The sequence below is a fragment of the Somniosus microcephalus genome, chromosome 3 (genome assembly GCF_052327205.1).
Source record: "Somniosus microcephalus isolate GS21.2 chromosome 3, FLI_Smic_1.0, whole genome shotgun sequence".
Lineage (NCBI taxonomy): Eukaryota > Metazoa > Chordata > Chondrichthyes > Squaliformes > Somniosidae > Somniosus > Somniosus microcephalus.
The window spans coordinates 27,317,985-27,334,509 of record NC_140989.1 but is presented as its reverse complement, the minus strand read 5'-3'; the positions used below and the strand labels follow the sequence as shown (position 1 = coordinate 27,334,509).

Here is a 16,525-nt window from a genome sequence, read left to right as displayed (position 1 = left end):
TGCTGCCAACACCACTCTAAGCTGTGACTTATGTATTACATTACACAGCAGGGTTGTAACAAGGGAATTTTCAGTATGTGTGCTGCAGACCAATATTGCTGATTGCTCGACAGTCAGGGGTTACTCTCTATATAACCGCCATGAACTAGGAGTGGGGGGGGGGGGGGGTGGGAGAGAGGAGAGGAGACATCCACTTTGAGTAGCACAGGGGCAATTATTGTATTATGTTTCATGCATTCAGTCAAATCCTCAAGAGTACAGAAATTTCCATGAAAGCACTGGCTGTAAATCACCTGCTGTTTGCCAGAATTGATCTCATCAGGCATTCCCATTTGCACAGTCACTAACCTGATCCCCAAACTAATTATCAAAGTCTGAGAAAGGCAGCAATGTGTGCCATCACCTCCTGTTTGGCAATAAGAACAATGCAAAACAAGAAACAGCAAATATAAGGAATCCATCTTGTTGGGCATCGGAAGAGTCCGCGGCTGAAGGTGCTCGGAACCTCACTGGCAGCGTACGTGGAGCGGGAAGTTGGGCCTCTGACCGCACATGATGCGTTGCTCCTGCGCCGCCCAATCCCAATTGACGAGGAAAAGTGGACCTTGCCTTGGGCCTGCAGAACCCTGGTTGGCAGAGGCCAATGTGTAAATCAGACCCTGATTTCAGATGAGGTGGTGCCACCAAGCAAGCTGCCTGTATAAAAGGTTGCAACATTAAGAAAGTGGCCCGCCTGATTTAAAGCTTGTCTCCATAAACTTAAGCTCACCCAAATCACTGCTGCTGGTACGCTAACTTGCACCATGTCCCGTTCACCCATCACCCCTGTGCTCGCTGACCTACATTGGCTCCCGGTTGAGCAACTCCTCGATTTTAAAATTCTCATCCTTGTTTTCAAATCCCCACATGGCCTCGTCCCTCCCCATCTCTGTAACCTCCTCGAGCCCTACAGCCCTCCGAGATATCTGCACTCCTCCAATTCTGGCCTCTTGCGTATCTCAGATTTTCATCGCGCCAAGCCTAGTCTATGCAATCTGTCCTCACTATTTAACCCTGGTTATGTCAGAGGATCCAACCAGGCCACAGCAAGGGACATCTGCTGCACAAGCCAGTTGGCAGTACACAGCTGCATGAAACAAGCCCCAGATGTTAGTGAGGAGGACACTGCAGGGTTGGCTGGGCGCACCTTCCTCATGTCCTGATTCGATGCCTAGAAATCTGGAGTAAGAATAGAAAATGCTGGAAATACACCAGAAAAGAACGAAAGCAGGTTAATCTTCTGGGTGGAAACCCTTTATTAGAACCGGAGGGGTTTCTGAAATTTGACCTCTATATTCAGAATGAAAAGCTAGGATCCTTGTATAAGATCATTAAATTGGGTCTTTTTTTTTGAGGAGGGAAACAGGGTGGTTGGCTGGAGTGCCCTAAGAAGTTGATTAAATAAAGCAACCTGCTCACTGATCAGTCATTCCTTTTTAAAACTGTGTAAAAATAAAAGGAGCCAAACTCGTTATCTGAGGAAGGATGTTCTTGCCATGGAGGGAGTGCAGCGAAGATTCACCAGGCTGATACCTGGGATGGCAGGAATGACGTATGAGGAGAGATTGGGTCGATTGGGCTTATACTCGCTGGAGTTTAGAAGAATGAGAGGGGATCTCATTGAAACTTATAAAATTCTAACAGGACTAGACAGACTAGATGCAGGAAGGATGTTCCCGAAGGCAGGGGAGTCCAGAACCAGGGGTCACAGTCTAAGGATAAGGGGTAAGTCATTTAGGACTGAGATGAGGAGGAATTTCTTCACCCAGAGAGTGGTGAACCTGTGGAATTCTCTACCACAGAAGGCAGTAAAGGCCAATTCATTAAATATATTCAAGAAGGAGTTAGATATATTTCTTAAGGCTAAAGGGATCAAAGGGTATGGGGAGAAGGCAGGGACAGGGTACTGAATTTGGATGATCGGCCATGATCGCATTGAATGGCGGAGCAGGCTCGAGGGGCCGAATGGCCTACTCCTGCTCCTATCTTCTATGTTTCTATGTTTCCTTTACTGGGACCCCTGGATGTTGCTGTGTCCCGTTCCATTCCCTGCTTGCTTAATGTTTGTGACCCCCCTCAAATCACAAAATCTTCAGACAGACGGAAGAAGTTCTTTCCATTACAATGGAACCAAAGTTGCGCACAAAACTGAAGCAGTTCCCTGCTAAAAGTGACCAACGTATTTTGTAGCAAGCTGACACAGCTTCACTGAGAGAAAAAAAAATGCATCATATCAGAGCGAAACTTTGGGAGACACAAGGTGAAGACGACCGTATCATGAATTCACTCTCAAGAGTGGGTCTCACATATCAACATACTGGTGGCAAGGCTGCATTCTTCAACCTTATTTACACTGCGGCGGATCAGGGTCGTCTTGAATATTGTCTTGCGCCGGCATAGCTTCCACTACTGCAATATCACATCACCGCGTTGACAAAACACAATGCTGAGAAGTGAATTGTTTGCTCAAAGAGGGATCCCGGAGTTACAAGAGTCCCAGGGGACTGGGCGGTGCAGTTGGTTAAAACACTCTTTTGTCTTTGGGACTTGTGTTCAAATCCATTCCCATAAACCTGAGTGCCGTGAGTCGGATTTTCAGTGGGCACGAGTCCAAAGCACAAAAATGCTTTGGAATATGGCGTAATTTGCTTCTATTTGGGTCAATTACGTGTTTCCTCAACAGTGGAATGAGTTGTATTGTGAATTTCTTTCCCTGGCCCAATTCTGTGCAAGAAGGGGGAATTGGGTGGTGCAGTGGGCTAGACACGGATCCTTCACCTCTGGGACTTCTGTTCAAATACAGCCAGACCGAAGAATGTAAGTTTCCTCTGTGTCCTGGCTGCAGCAGTCCTGTATGAATGGACTTCGGGCAGTCAGAAACTGGTTCCTGCACCGCCTGGGCTCACAGTATAAATCTGCTCCTAATTTAGTGCCAATTGCTAAACTCCCTCAGGGAGGTCAGAGAATGGCCTCTACAGACATTGAAAAAGATCACGCCGGCCACTGGCTTTAGTACTCCCATGTTCATACAGTCCAAGCCAAGTACTCCGTCACCCAAACTTTGGCTTCAGAGAATTGAAACCAATTCAGAAAACCTGAAGTTCAATCCAGGATTTAGCTGTGCTCCATTCAAATGACAATTCAGCTCACCCAAGGCGAGAGAGAGAGAGAAAAGGAAAACCAAGCGAGAGTATGTTGCTAACATGTCCTCATTTTAAACCAACGAAAAATGTGCTGGTGATGGGCAGCCATGTAGGCATTACAATTGGTCTACAGAGCAGCAGTGATACCCGCCCTGCTGTATGCCTCAGAGACATGGACCATGTACAGCAGGCACCTCAAAGCACTGGAGAGGTACCACCAATGCTGCCTCCGCAAGATCCTGCAAATCCATTGGCAGGATAGGCGCACCAACGTCAGTGTTCCTGCTCAGGCCAACATCCCCAGCATCGAAGCTCTGACCACGCTCAATCAGCTCCGATGGACGGGTCACATTGTCCGCATGCCCGATACGAGACTCCCAAAACAAGCACTCTACTCGGAGCTCCGGCACGGCAAGAGAGCCCCAGGTGGGCAGAGGAAACACTTCAAGGACACCCTCAAAGCCTCCTTGAAAAAGTGTAACATCCCCACCGACACCTGGGAATCCCTGGCCCAAGACCGCACAAAGTGGAGGAGAAGCATCCGGGAAGGCGCCGAACACCTCGAGTCTCTTCGCCGGGAGCAAGCGGAAGCCAAGCGCAGGCAGCGGAAGGAGCGCACGTCAACCCAAGCACCCCACCCACCCGCCCCTTCAACCACCGTCTGCCCCACCTGTGACAGAGACTGTAGGTCCCGCATTGGACTCATCAGTCACCTGCGAACTCATTTTTAGTGTGGAAGCAAGTCATCCTCGGTTCCGAGGGACTGCCTAAGACGACGACAATTGGCCCCACGTAGGAAGAGAGAAAAAAAAATCAGCCAGGGTTCCTGGGGAGGGAATTCCAGAGCTTAGGACCTAGACTGCTGAAGGCACGGCCGCCAATGGTGTGGCGAAGGAAGAAGGGGATGCACAAGAGGCCAGAATTGGAGGAACGCGGAGTTCTCGGAGTGTTGTAGGGGGTTACAGAGATGGTGGGGGGGGGGGGGGGGGGTTAATCCAGTCTACTCTTGATTCAAATTGAAATTGTGAGAATAAAGCTTTCTGTGCTATATTAAAATTGGTTAATTTGGATAATGCTATTTTTTAAGTTAAAAAAAACACTGAATTAACCGAAGTAGACTGTACTGAAAAGCGTATGAAAGGAATTTGTGGAAATGAGAATTCCCATGATACCTCCTGTGACCAACGCTGTAAAATCCACTGGCAATATATTAATATTGTCTCAATATCGACTCTTCTTGTGTAGCCAGCTGTTTCCATAGAGTAGCTGTCATCAAGAATTTCACGGTCAGTCCTACTGGTAACGCTCATTTCCATGGATTCCTTTCATACACTTTTATAAATTTTGTTATAAAGCCTGAAACAGATTATCAGGCAACAGAGTTGCAGTTAGACCGAATCATCGCGGTGTTGTGCTTTTTAATAATACCAGATGTATGCCATGTTATTTTAAGCTGGTCAGGGATAGTGTTATACTGACAGTGCCTGCAGGGAAAGGGAAAAGTAAACCAGTCAACTGCACATTGCAGACAGCATGTGGATAGTAAAAGAACTGAACACTGAGCCAACACAAGTGCAACTTAAAAACTCATTTAATGCCTTGAACTTCGGGGACTGTTTCCCCTCCCAGCGCTTCCAAAATAGCTACAACCCTCCGCTTCTTACCTCCATCCTCTGCAACTGCCGACCCATCTCCAATCTACCCTGCCCTCTCTAAGAGTGTGTTGCTGCACCAGATCCTGTGCCCACCTCTCCCCTATTCGAATCCCTTCAGTCTGGCTTTGGTCCTGTCCACGGCACAGAGACTAACTGATAAAACTCACCCAACAACATTCTGTGCAACAATCGTGGTGCACTGTCCTTTCTCGCCCTTCTCAATGTCTTTACGGCTTTCAGTATAGTCAACCACACCAGTCCATGGGTACTTGTCAGGATGGGAAGAGGGGGAGCACTGAGTAGGGTGCCTCAGTCTTGGGACCACTAATGCTTCTAATTTACATCAATTACTTGGACTGCAATGCAAATTGGTCAAAGTTGCAGGCGATACCAAACTAGGAAAGGCAGTGGAACTGGAGGAGGCGCCTCAGAAATTATGGAATACATTGGAGAAAATACGTATGTGGGCAGAACAATGGCAAAAAACATTTAATACAGAGGCATGCAAAGTACTGCACGTAGGAAGGAAAATTGGGCACCACAAAGATTCTACAAATAGTGTTGAAATAGCAAAGGATAAAGTCGGAAAAAGACCAAGAACCCAGACACTCAACATGCCTTCGTAGCGAGAGGGTTTGAGTACAGGAACAAGGATGTCTTGCTGCAGTTGTACAGGGCCTTGGTGAGACCACATCTTGAGTATTGTGTGCAGTTTTGGTCACCTTATCTGAGGAAGGATGTTCTTGCCATGGAAGGAGTTCAGCGAAGATTCACCAGGCTGATACCTGGGATGGCAGGAATGACGTATGAGGAGAGATTGGGTCGATTGGGCTTATACTCACTGGAGTTTAGAAGAATGAGAGGGGATCTCATTGAAACTTATAAAATTCTAACAGGACTGGACAGACTAGATGCAGGAAGGATGTTCCCGATGGCCGGGGAGTCCAGAACCAGGGATCACAGTCTAAGGATAAGGGGTAAGCCATTTAGGACAGAAATGAGGAGGAATTTCTTCACCCAGAGAGTGGTGAACCTGTGGAATTCTCTACCAAAGGCTGTAGAGGCCAATTCATTAAATATATTCAAGGAGTTAGATATATTTCTTAAGGCTAAAGGGATCAAGGGATATGGGGAGAAGGCAGGGACAGAGTACTGAATTTTGATGATCAGCCATGGTCTCATTGAATGGCGGAGCAGGCTCGAGGGGCCGAATGGCCTACTCCTGCTCCTATCTTCTATGTTTCTATGCCCAACCAATGTAGAGCAGCAATCAGCAAAGCCAAGAAAATGTTGAACTATACAGCGACCAGAGCAGAGCAGAAGTCAGAGCAGGTAGAAAGGTGGATCTGGAATATCACTTTGCAGGAGTAGGACTGGGGAAACAAGTTCAAAATAGGAAAAAAAAAAGAATTTAGGACTGGTATCAGGTTGTTCTTCGCACAAAGAGTGACCGACACATGGAACGGGCTTCCAGATAAAGAAGTAGAGGAACTGACTGAAGGCCTGGTTGAACAGGTAGGTTCTGAGGAGGCTGTTAAAGATGGGAGAGATGAAGCAAGGCAGAGGGGTTTAGCAAATGAGTTCCAGAGTGCAGACATGATACTGAAAGCTCTGCCACGGATAGTGGAGTGCAGATGTAGAAAAATCTAGACCGAGAAGACTAGCGGGTGAGACCTACAATTTAGGGCTGGAGGAGATGGTAGCGGTATGGTGGGGTGTGAAGTCAAGGAGGGATCTGTTAATGAGGATGCACTGGGGAAGCCATTGGAGATTGGTGACTACACAGGAACAGGAGTAGGCCATTCAGCCCCTCGAGCCTGTTCCGCCATTCAATTAGATTATGGCTGATCTGTATCGTAACTTCATCTAACCACCTTGGTTTCATAACCCTTAATACCCTTGCCTAACTAAAACCTATCACTCTCCGTTTTGAAATTTTCAATTGACCGATGATAAATGTTAGTCCTCTACACAGGAAAAGTACATAAATGCTAATTGTTACAGTTTTTCACAGTCCTTAAGCAGCAAATGCACTTTTTTTTCCAACTGAGAATATACTTAGCTTCCTTAATCTCTTTCTATACCTCAGTGATTTAAAACCTGGATCGTCCCTTTCACTCCCTCGCTCTTTCTATGCATACTGACCTTAGCTGGAAACAGTACTCCTCGTGTGGTTTCACTAATGTTTCACACAGGTGAAGTATCCCATCCCTGAGTTTGTAATATACGGAGCTACCTACACAACCCCAATGTGGTCACTGGCATTTGAGTAATGGGAGTGTAAGCGAAACTGTCATACTATGTCCCCCTTACTGACTTGAACTGTGCAATTATTGGCTTTGTCCCACCAATCTTTTGTTGTGTCTGGGAAGAGCATTTTGAGCTGGATAACACCAAGATGAAGTACTGATTGTTGTCGGTCTCTCACTGGCAATGATAGCAGTAGTGGGAATAATTTGAGGTGATGAATTAAGAACTTCACACAAAAAGCCTCAGTGTGATTGGCCCCATTACAGGAAACTCACTTAACCGGCACCTAAATAACCGGAAATCTCTGTTAACCGGCAAAATTCAGGAATAGGTTCAGGTAAGTTTTACTTCATATTAGTGGCAGTTCCTGGATCTGTGGCTGTGTAACTGGGGTTCGTGCACTTGTTGCTAAGCAACAGGGACGCTTGGTCTGTGCCTGGGGTTCCTGCACATGTTGCTAAGCAACAGGGAAGCCTGGATTTGTTGCTGTGTACGGAGCTCTCGTACCTTTTGAACTATACCTCTCTGTAATCCGGACTTTTTGATAAACTGACACCACGCCGGTCCCGGATAATAAAGAGTTTCCTGTACTTATTAGCACCAATGTACCAACCAAGCCCGACAGTGGCAGTGTACCAACATCTCATGTGCCTTTAACAACTGTTGTCTTACACTGCGACGATGCTTGAATGTTTCAGCAATTATGACACGTGGGACAGAAAAAAAAAATCTATTAAAATTTAAACGGTTGGGGTGGCGCATTGCATTAGTTCAAGAGATGCAACCAAATGAGGAGTCAGCCAAGGTCCCCGGGGATGGTGGGCTGGACTTGATGTTCAAAACAGCAGCCCTGTTTCAGAAAAAGTTACATCGCTGCAGATAAAAACCTTTGACCCCGAGGAAGATTTTTAAATTGTCCCAGCGAACATGAGCAAAAACAATTATGTAAATTCTATCATATATATGCACCCAGTGTAGACTGCCCTTCAGCGTTTCTTTTTTCAAAAAACAAGATGCCTTCCATGGTACAGGAAACTCTCTGCTATCCGGCACCGACGGGACCGGGATGGTGCCGGTTGATTAAAAATTCCGGATGACGGAGAGGGTTATCTACCGAGGCTATTTTTAACAAACAAAGAGTCAGACTCCTGTTGTTGAGGTGTTCGGACTTCCGACAGCGCCAAGAAGCCGAGTAGTGGCAGTTTGGAGAACTACCCCCACTGAGTAACTCGGCCACCGCGGGAGACTCGGACTCGGCAACATTTCCGGTTATTGAGGTGTTTTCGAAGTATGAATTTTGCCAGTTAATAGAGAATTCCGGATATTTAGGTGACAGTAACTACCTATTTTAACTATGTCCAGGATTACATTTTATTGTCCAAAAATCAAACTCTTGTGACCTACACTGAGAGTCCACACGCGAGATTGGTCTGCTGGATATATGGCATCTTCTCCATCTTATGGACAAGGGATACTATTGCAGGTCATACAGCTACTATTGTGACTCCAACAGCCATACACTACAGCTACTATTGTGACTCCAACAGCCATATACTACAGCTACTATTGCGACTCCAACAGCCATATACTACAGCTACTATTGCGACTCCAACAGCCACACACTACAGCTACTATTGTGACTCCAACAGCCACACACTACAGCTACTATTGCGACTCCAACAGCCATACACTACAGCTACTATTGTGACTCCAACAGCCATACACTACAGCTACTATTGCGACTCCAACAGCCACACACTACAGCTACTATTGCGACTCCAACAGCCATACACTACAGCTACTATTGTGACTCCAACAGCCATACACTACAGCTACTATTGCGACTCCAACAGCCACACACTACAGCTACTATTGTGACTCCAACAGCCACACACTACAGCTACTATTGCGACTCCAACAGCCACACACTACAGCTACTATTGCGACTCCAACAGCCACACACTACAGCTACTATTGCGACTCCAACAGCCACACACTACAGCTACTATTGCGACTCCAACAGCCACACACTACAGCTACTATTGCGACTCCAACAGCCACACACTACAGCTACTATTGTGACTCCAACAGCCACACACTACAGCTACTATTGCGACTCCAACAGCCACACACTACAGCTAGCCTTGATCAGGATCCTCAGTACAGGTGCTGTTTGGAGGGGGAGTTGTCCTTTTCTCCCCTCCTTCTTTGCTGAAGGAGTTGCCATCCTTGATGAGCTACAATTCTGCGAGCGCAAGTCACCCAAGTGGCCATTCGTGTGAATACTTATTCAGGGAGTGTTGACAGGCTGCTCATCCAAGGAGAAGCATGTCCTGTCTTCACTTGACGACTCTCAGCAGGAGTGGGAACCGAGTTGACGAAACCTGATCATGTAGGTTCAGTGTGGGCGTGCATGCTTGTTCGTAACTAACTACATTAAGCTTGGCTTGAAGAAGGGAGGCTATTTTGAATTGGGTGAAACTAGGAATGCAGCCTAGTGTTGAAACCTGGCTTGACCCTGTTTAGAGTACTGCACCGTTCAGTTCTGCATACCGCATCTTTAGACACAGAGAAGATGTTTCCACTTGTGGGGGAGACCAGAACCAGGGGCCACAAATATAAGACAGTCACTAATAAATCCAATAGGGAATTCAGGCGAAACTTCTCCACCCAGAGAGCGGTTAGAATGTGGAACTCGCTACCACAGGGAGTAGTTGAGACGAATCGCATCGATGCATTTAAGGGGAAGCTCGATAAACACACGAGGGAGAAAGGAATAGCAGGATATGCTGAATAGAGTTAGATGAATATGAGTGGGAGGAGGCTCGTGTGGAGCATAAATGCTGGCATAGACCAGCTGGGCCGAATGGCCAGTTACTGTGCTGTAAATTCTATGTAATTTTCCCTGCCTCAGTCCAGGGACACTGAAGCAAACTGTGGGTTCCCCTCCCCCATGCCATACTGGCCGAGCTCAGACCAGGAACTAAATCCAGTTACACTCTGTGTTTACCAAGTGAGCCATTGAGAGTGCTGTACAAGTGATTTAAAGCATTTCCTTAGCTTCTAATCTACTTTCAGATCATTAAGTGGCGGCCCTGGAATTTGTCTTAGCTGAAATAAATAAACCCAAACCTAAATTTTAGTTAAACTGTGGCACGAGTCCAAGTTTAGGCCATTGAGTCCTGTGCCAATCACCTGGATTGTGTCTCCAGCAATTTCTTGTCAGAAGATGTGCATAAACCAATTATCAGGGACTGAATACACTCTTGCCTCTTCAAGCAAGCAGCAATGCAAGATCATGAAACAAGAATCAATGATTTGTAAATTTGACTTGAAGCTTCCTGCCACTAATGCTCGAAACCGGCGGACTCCCCTCAAATATCAGAGCAGTGGCTCTAATAACAGATAAAACTGAGTGTGCAATGTTCAAATTATGTCGACAAAAGGGAGGGCAAGACGAATGAGCCGATGGCTAAACTGGAGGAAATAATGAGATGAATGCAGTAACTGCTATAATTTAAAAAAAGCGCTGATGTCACGTTCAGCGGTGATCTGCTGCAAATTAATCCCGAGTTTATTAAATTGTATTCCACTTACTATTCCTCAGAGTGCAATCCATCCGTTGTGGAAATTGACACTTTCCTGCACAGACTAAATCTTCCCTCCTGTAACAAGGCATTAGAAGGACTGAAAAAACGGTATTAGAGAGGGAGAAACTGATCCGATCTAGACCAAAGCGAATGGGTTAAGTTTGCAAGTTAGGACTGCACTGCGAGCAGAGGTTATTTTTGCTTACAAAATGTGGAGAGTCTGCAGTTCGATAACTTAACGTAAATATGCTCTCGGTGGATGATATATCCTGAGAGTTCTGGTTAGCCCAGAGTCTCAGCTCAGTGCTCCCTGCTCTTTAACTGGACAGATGGAGGGTGTGTAAAATACCTGGGGTTTATTGCCAATAAATCAGTTAAAAACAGTTGTCTTTAGAATGGATAGGATTATTTGGGGGGGGGGGGGGGGTCAGGGATAGCTTGGAGGGGACTCCTGTTCTCCCGCTAAAAAGGAGAAATGGTCACTAACTTAACAGTTTCACAAGGTTCCATCATATAGTCACGGATTGCACCTGGAGAGCAAATCCCCCGAGAAACAGCTGTAACAAGTGTCATAGAGTCATAACGGCACAGGAGGAGACCATTCGGCCCATCGAGTCCGTGCCGGCTCTCTGTAGAGCAATCCAGTCAGTCCCATTCCCCGCTCTATCCCCGTAGCCCTACAAGTTTATTTCCCTCAAGTGCCTATCCAGTCTCCCCTTGAAAACATTGAGTGTCTCCGCTTCCACCACTTCCGTCGGCAGCGAGTTCCAGGTCCTCACCACTCGCTGCGTAAAAAAGTTTTTCCTCACATCCCCCCTGTATCTCTTGCCCAAAACCTTAAATCTGTGTCCCCGAGTCCTTGTACCATCAACTAGTGGGAACAGCCTTTCCCCGTCTAGCCTATCCAAACCCGTCATAATCTTGTACCCCTCTATCAAATCACCCCTCAAACTCCTTTGCTCTAATGAAAACAAATCCAGCTTTTCCAACCTGTCCTTGTAGCTAAGATCCCCCATCCCCGGAACCATTCTGGTAAATCTCCTCTGCACCCTCTCAAGTGCCTTCACATCCTTCCTAAAGTGTGGTGACCAGAACTGGACGCAATACTCCAGTTGTGGCCTAACCAGCACTTTATAAAGGTTCAGCATAACTTCTCTACTATTGTACTCAATACCTCTATTTATGAAGCCCAATTCCCATCTGCTTTGTTAACCACTCTCTCAATATAAGTGGCGTAAACTACGGATGAGAGAAGCCTTGGGTCTCCAGAATTTGTTCCTGAGCTATTAGAAATTTCTGGGTAGGCAAACAGAGAAACTGCTATCTCCCGGCCAACCCCTTCAAATTTCTGTTGAGCACGCTTACTTTCACAACACAGGGTTTGGGTAAAGGAGCTGTCTAGGTGCTGAAGTTCCTTTAGTTCCATCTTCGCAGCCAGGACTTTATTCTGCAATCTGTGTCACTGGCAAGAGGAAAAAACGGGTTAATCGCAGGAAAATGAGAGATATATTCACTGGAGATATGTTTAGGTCCTTGGGACCTTGGCTGACTCCTCATTTACAGGCCTCTCAAAATAAAGCCGCTTTCACACAGCTGTGCTGCCTGTGAATTCCAACTTTGATTCCAATGCCTACATATTAAAAGTTACATTTCTGGGTCAGTGGGTCAATGCATTGTCCAGTGTGTGACAAACATAACAGACCTGATCATGTTCTGTGAAGTTGCATTTCCTTCAAACTTCCAACTTTTAACTATCGCAGGGAAAATACATAAGGGTGGAATTTTGAAATCAGATAGCATTCAAAGTTTTGGAATCCAACTGAATGCCACATTTGTAGATGAACATAGTACAGAATGCGCCTGAAGTTTCAAAATTCACTTTGCAAAATTATTTACGGTGACATTTCACCTTGCCCGATTTTAACTGAGCTTAATTTACTCACTAATTCCACCAATCAGGTGGCCGGCGACTGCCACTTATAAATTCACAAACTGGTCATATTTCCATAAATTAGCATATCGATATTCTTACCACTACTTTCAATAGATTTTCAGCTGTAATGTCTCAATTTTTTTTTAAAAGCCATTATTACTTCTTGTCCTCTTGCATATTTGTCCACATGACAGGATGCGTAGGATCGCCAGGCAAAGACTCTCCATCTGCTTGCCCATGGTTTGAGCTTTGGTGCAGGTAACACAGTGCCTGCTGGCTCGCTCAAAGCTTTCTACAAGGGGTGGGGGCTGCACGAGATCCATTACTTCTTTCAACCACTTGCTATTTTAGTCATTTTTATTATTTTAGGACATAACAGCGTTGGCAGACCACCTGTCATTGTTAGTGGTGTTCTCGTTGGTACTGAGGGAGGGGAGGGTGGCCATTTTAGATGGTCAAAGCCCAAACCCACCAGTTACTGGTCTGTACAGGAACAGTACAGCTCCCCATACCGTGCGCCATTCCCCCCCGACTCTGCAAGTATCAGTCTGTACCCAGATACCGGGGAAGCACACAAGCCATGGCTGGAATGGTTTATGCTTCTATTTTCCTTTAGTTTTGGGGAAGTGCCTGGCATCTGCTCTGCAGGTGATTGGCAGCTGGAGCTGTAAATGTACATCCCATCACTCAGTGGTATACGACTGAAACATAGAAGATAGGAGCAGGAGTAGGCCATTCGGCCCCTTGAGCCTGCTCCGCCATTCAATGCGATCATGGCTGATCATCCAAATTCAGTACCCTGTCCCTGCTTTCTCCCCATATCCCTTGATCCCTTTAGCCTTAAGAAATATATCCAACTCCTTCTTGAATATGTTTAATGAATTGGCCTCAACTGCCTTGTGTGGTAGAGAATTCCACAGGTTCACCACTCTCTGGGTGAAGAAATTCTTCCTCATCTCTGTCCTAAATGGCTTACCCCTTATCCTTAGACTGTGACCCCTAGTTCTGGACTCCCCGGCCATCAGGAACATCCTTCCTGCATCTAGTCTGTCTAGTCCTGTCAGAATTTTAAGTTTCAATGAGATCCCCTCTTCTAAACTCCAGCAAGTATAAGCCCAATCGACCCAATCTCGCCTCATACGTCATTCCTGCCATCCCAGGTATCAGCCTGGTAAATCTTCACTGAACTCCTTCCATAGCAAGAACATCCTTCCTCAGATAAGGTGACCAAAACTGCACACAATACTCAAGGTGTGGTCTCACCAAGGCCCTGTACAACTGCAGCAAGACATCCTTGCTCCTGTACTCGAACCCTCTCGCTACGAAGGCCAACATACCATTTGCCTTCTTAACCGCCTGCTGCACCTGCATGCTTACCTTCTGTGTCACACCCCTCTACACTTAGAGATGGGGAATGCTCACATGAACCTGCACATCAACAGTGATCCAATATTCTTTTTTACCCTGCACTTTCCAGTGATCAAACTCATCCACCCTATATCCTTACAAAATGGCATAGTGATGATCACCGTTATTTGCAGTGTTGTCACCAGAATTTCAGGAAAGTCTAATGATGGTAGCTTGACATTTTTTGCACAACGATCATCTGAAGTATGAAAAATACTCAGCAGTGCAATTAAATAGATTTTCTTTTTCGATCCGTGTCTGGGAACAACATTTTGAACTACACGAGTTTCACTTCTGCCGTGTTCATTATGTAGAAGGTGTCACCTCACAGCTTTACAGAAAGAACTTGCATTTATATGGCACCTTTCACAACCTCAGAATGTTTCACAGCACTTTACAGCCAATGAAGTCATTTAGAAGCGTAGTCACTGTTGTAATGTAGGAAACGCAGCAGCCAATTTACAAACAGCAATGTGCTAATGATCAGATAATTTGTTTTAGTAATGTTGGTTGAGGATGGTGAATAGCAAGGGGATACAGATCAGAGGGCCGGAGGGAAAAAAGGCTCAGGAGCGAGAAAAAGTATGGTCAGGCGAGGGACTGGGGGGAGAATTTTGAAGGGAGGGAAATACAAGATGGAGATGCAAAGGAGGGAGGATAGGTGGCTGAAGGAGTTCCCTCCACTGGCTGATGAAATACCAGTGCTAACAGATCTATCACTGGCGAGGAGGGCAATCTGACACGACAAATTAAAAATATCACACACACACATAAAAGATCTGCATTTCTATAGCACCTTTCACACCCACCGGACATCCCAAAGCGCATTACAGCCAATGAGGTACTTTTTGAAGTGTAGTCACTGTTGTAATGTAGGAAACACGGCAGCCGATTTGCGCACAGCAAGCTCCCACAAACAGCAATGTGATAATGACTAGATAATCTGTTTTAGTGATGTTGATTGAGGGATAAATATCATATAGCATATATTTTTCCCCCCCGCAATAGCATATTGGCACCAACACTACATAGACCCGAGGTCAGCAGCGTTTTTTTTTGCAAGTTAAATGCACCAGGAAGAAATTCAATTCCAATCACAGCCAAAGAGGGGTTTTGATTTGAAACAGAAAATACTGCAGCTTTAAAAAAAAAATAGTTGCTCTCCTGACAGACATGGTCAGACTCCCAAATGTAAGCACCAAGCAGTGGCTGGTGTCTCCCCCTGCACTGCTGAAGGATGCTTTGAATCTGAGTGCCTGCTCCACTTCAAATGGGGGATTGACCTCACCAGCACCCCAGGGCCAGGTGCGTGCAGGCAGCTCCAGTTAAAACTCCAGGCCGGGGATGAGTGCGAGTAGCCGGCGCGGCCTGCTGCCAATTCCCTTCTGTCCCGTTCCCGAGCTTAAAGCGCCCGCCCGGACGGGATCGGAGTAGAGAGAGATTCAAAGCCCCCGAGTTCTGGCCTTCGGATGGTGGAGGGCGAACAACCAACAAACAATTGCGTCTAAACAGTGACTTACCTGGACTCGCCAACGTCCCCCGCCGTGCGCGCTCCCGGGCCGCCGTGCGCGCCCCCATTGCATTGCAGCGCCCCCTGGTGGCGGTATACACACACACGTGGTCCTCCCACCCCGGACAATTCACTATCCACCCCGGACAATTCACTATCCTCCACCTCCTACCAGCCTTGGCTCAGTGGCAGCTCCAGCACCTGAGCACCCAAGCTGGACTGACACTTCAGTGCTGCACCGAAGAGAGTGCTGCATGGTAGCCTTAAAAGGCGAGAGGGTTTGAGTACAGAAACAAGGTTGTCTTGCTGCAGTTGTACAGGGCCTTGGTGAGACCACACCTTGAGTATTGTGTGCAGTTTTGGTCGCCTTATCTGAGGAAGGATGTTCTTGCAGGGAGTGCAGCGAAGATTCACCAGACTGATACCTGGGATGGCAGGAATGATGTATGAGGAGAGATTGGGTCGATTAGGCTTATATTCGCTAGAGTTTAGAAGAATGAGAGGGGATCTCATTGAAACTTATAAAATTCTAACAGGACTAGACAGACTAGATGCAGGAAGGATGTTCCCGATGGCGGGGGAGTCCAGAACCAGGGGTCACAGTCTAAGGATAAGGGGTAAGCCATTTAGGACTGAAATGAGGAGGAATTTCTTCACCCAGAGAGTGGTGAACCTGTGGAATTCTCTACCACAGAAGGCAGTTGAGGCCAATTCATTAAATATATTCAAGAAGGAGTTAGATATATTTCTTAAGGCTAAAGGGATCAAGGGATATGGGGAGAAGGCAGGGACAGGGTACTGAATTTGGATGATCAGCCATGATCTCATTGAATGGCGGAGCAGGCTCGAGGGGCCGAATGGCCTACTTCTGCTCCTATCTTCTATGTTTCTATTTAAAGAATTACACGGAATTAAATCCTGAGGTAATGCATTTGGGGAGTGCTAACAAGGCAAGGGAATACACATTAAACGGTAGGACACTGAAGTGTAGAGGAACA

General features: G+C 46.4%; 1 protein-coding gene across 6 annotated transcripts in view; it reads right to left on the bottom strand.

Moving 5' to 3' along the window:
* Nucleotides 1–15,611, bottom strand: part of fam120b (family with sequence similarity 120 member B) — a 107,545-nt gene extending 91,934 nt beyond the window's left edge. For 5 of the 6 annotated variants that reach the window (XM_085979639.1, XM_085979666.1, XM_085979676.1 and 2 more), the window contains exon 1: nt 15,538–15,611. The gene's annotated coding sequence lies outside the window, so the exon portion shown is untranslated. Of the gene's footprint in view, nt 1–12,042; nt 12,154–15,537 lie in introns of those variants that run through there. The other variant, XM_085979648.1, reaches the window with a different exon arrangement.
* Between the last annotated feature and the right edge of the window lie 914 nt (nt 15,612–16,525).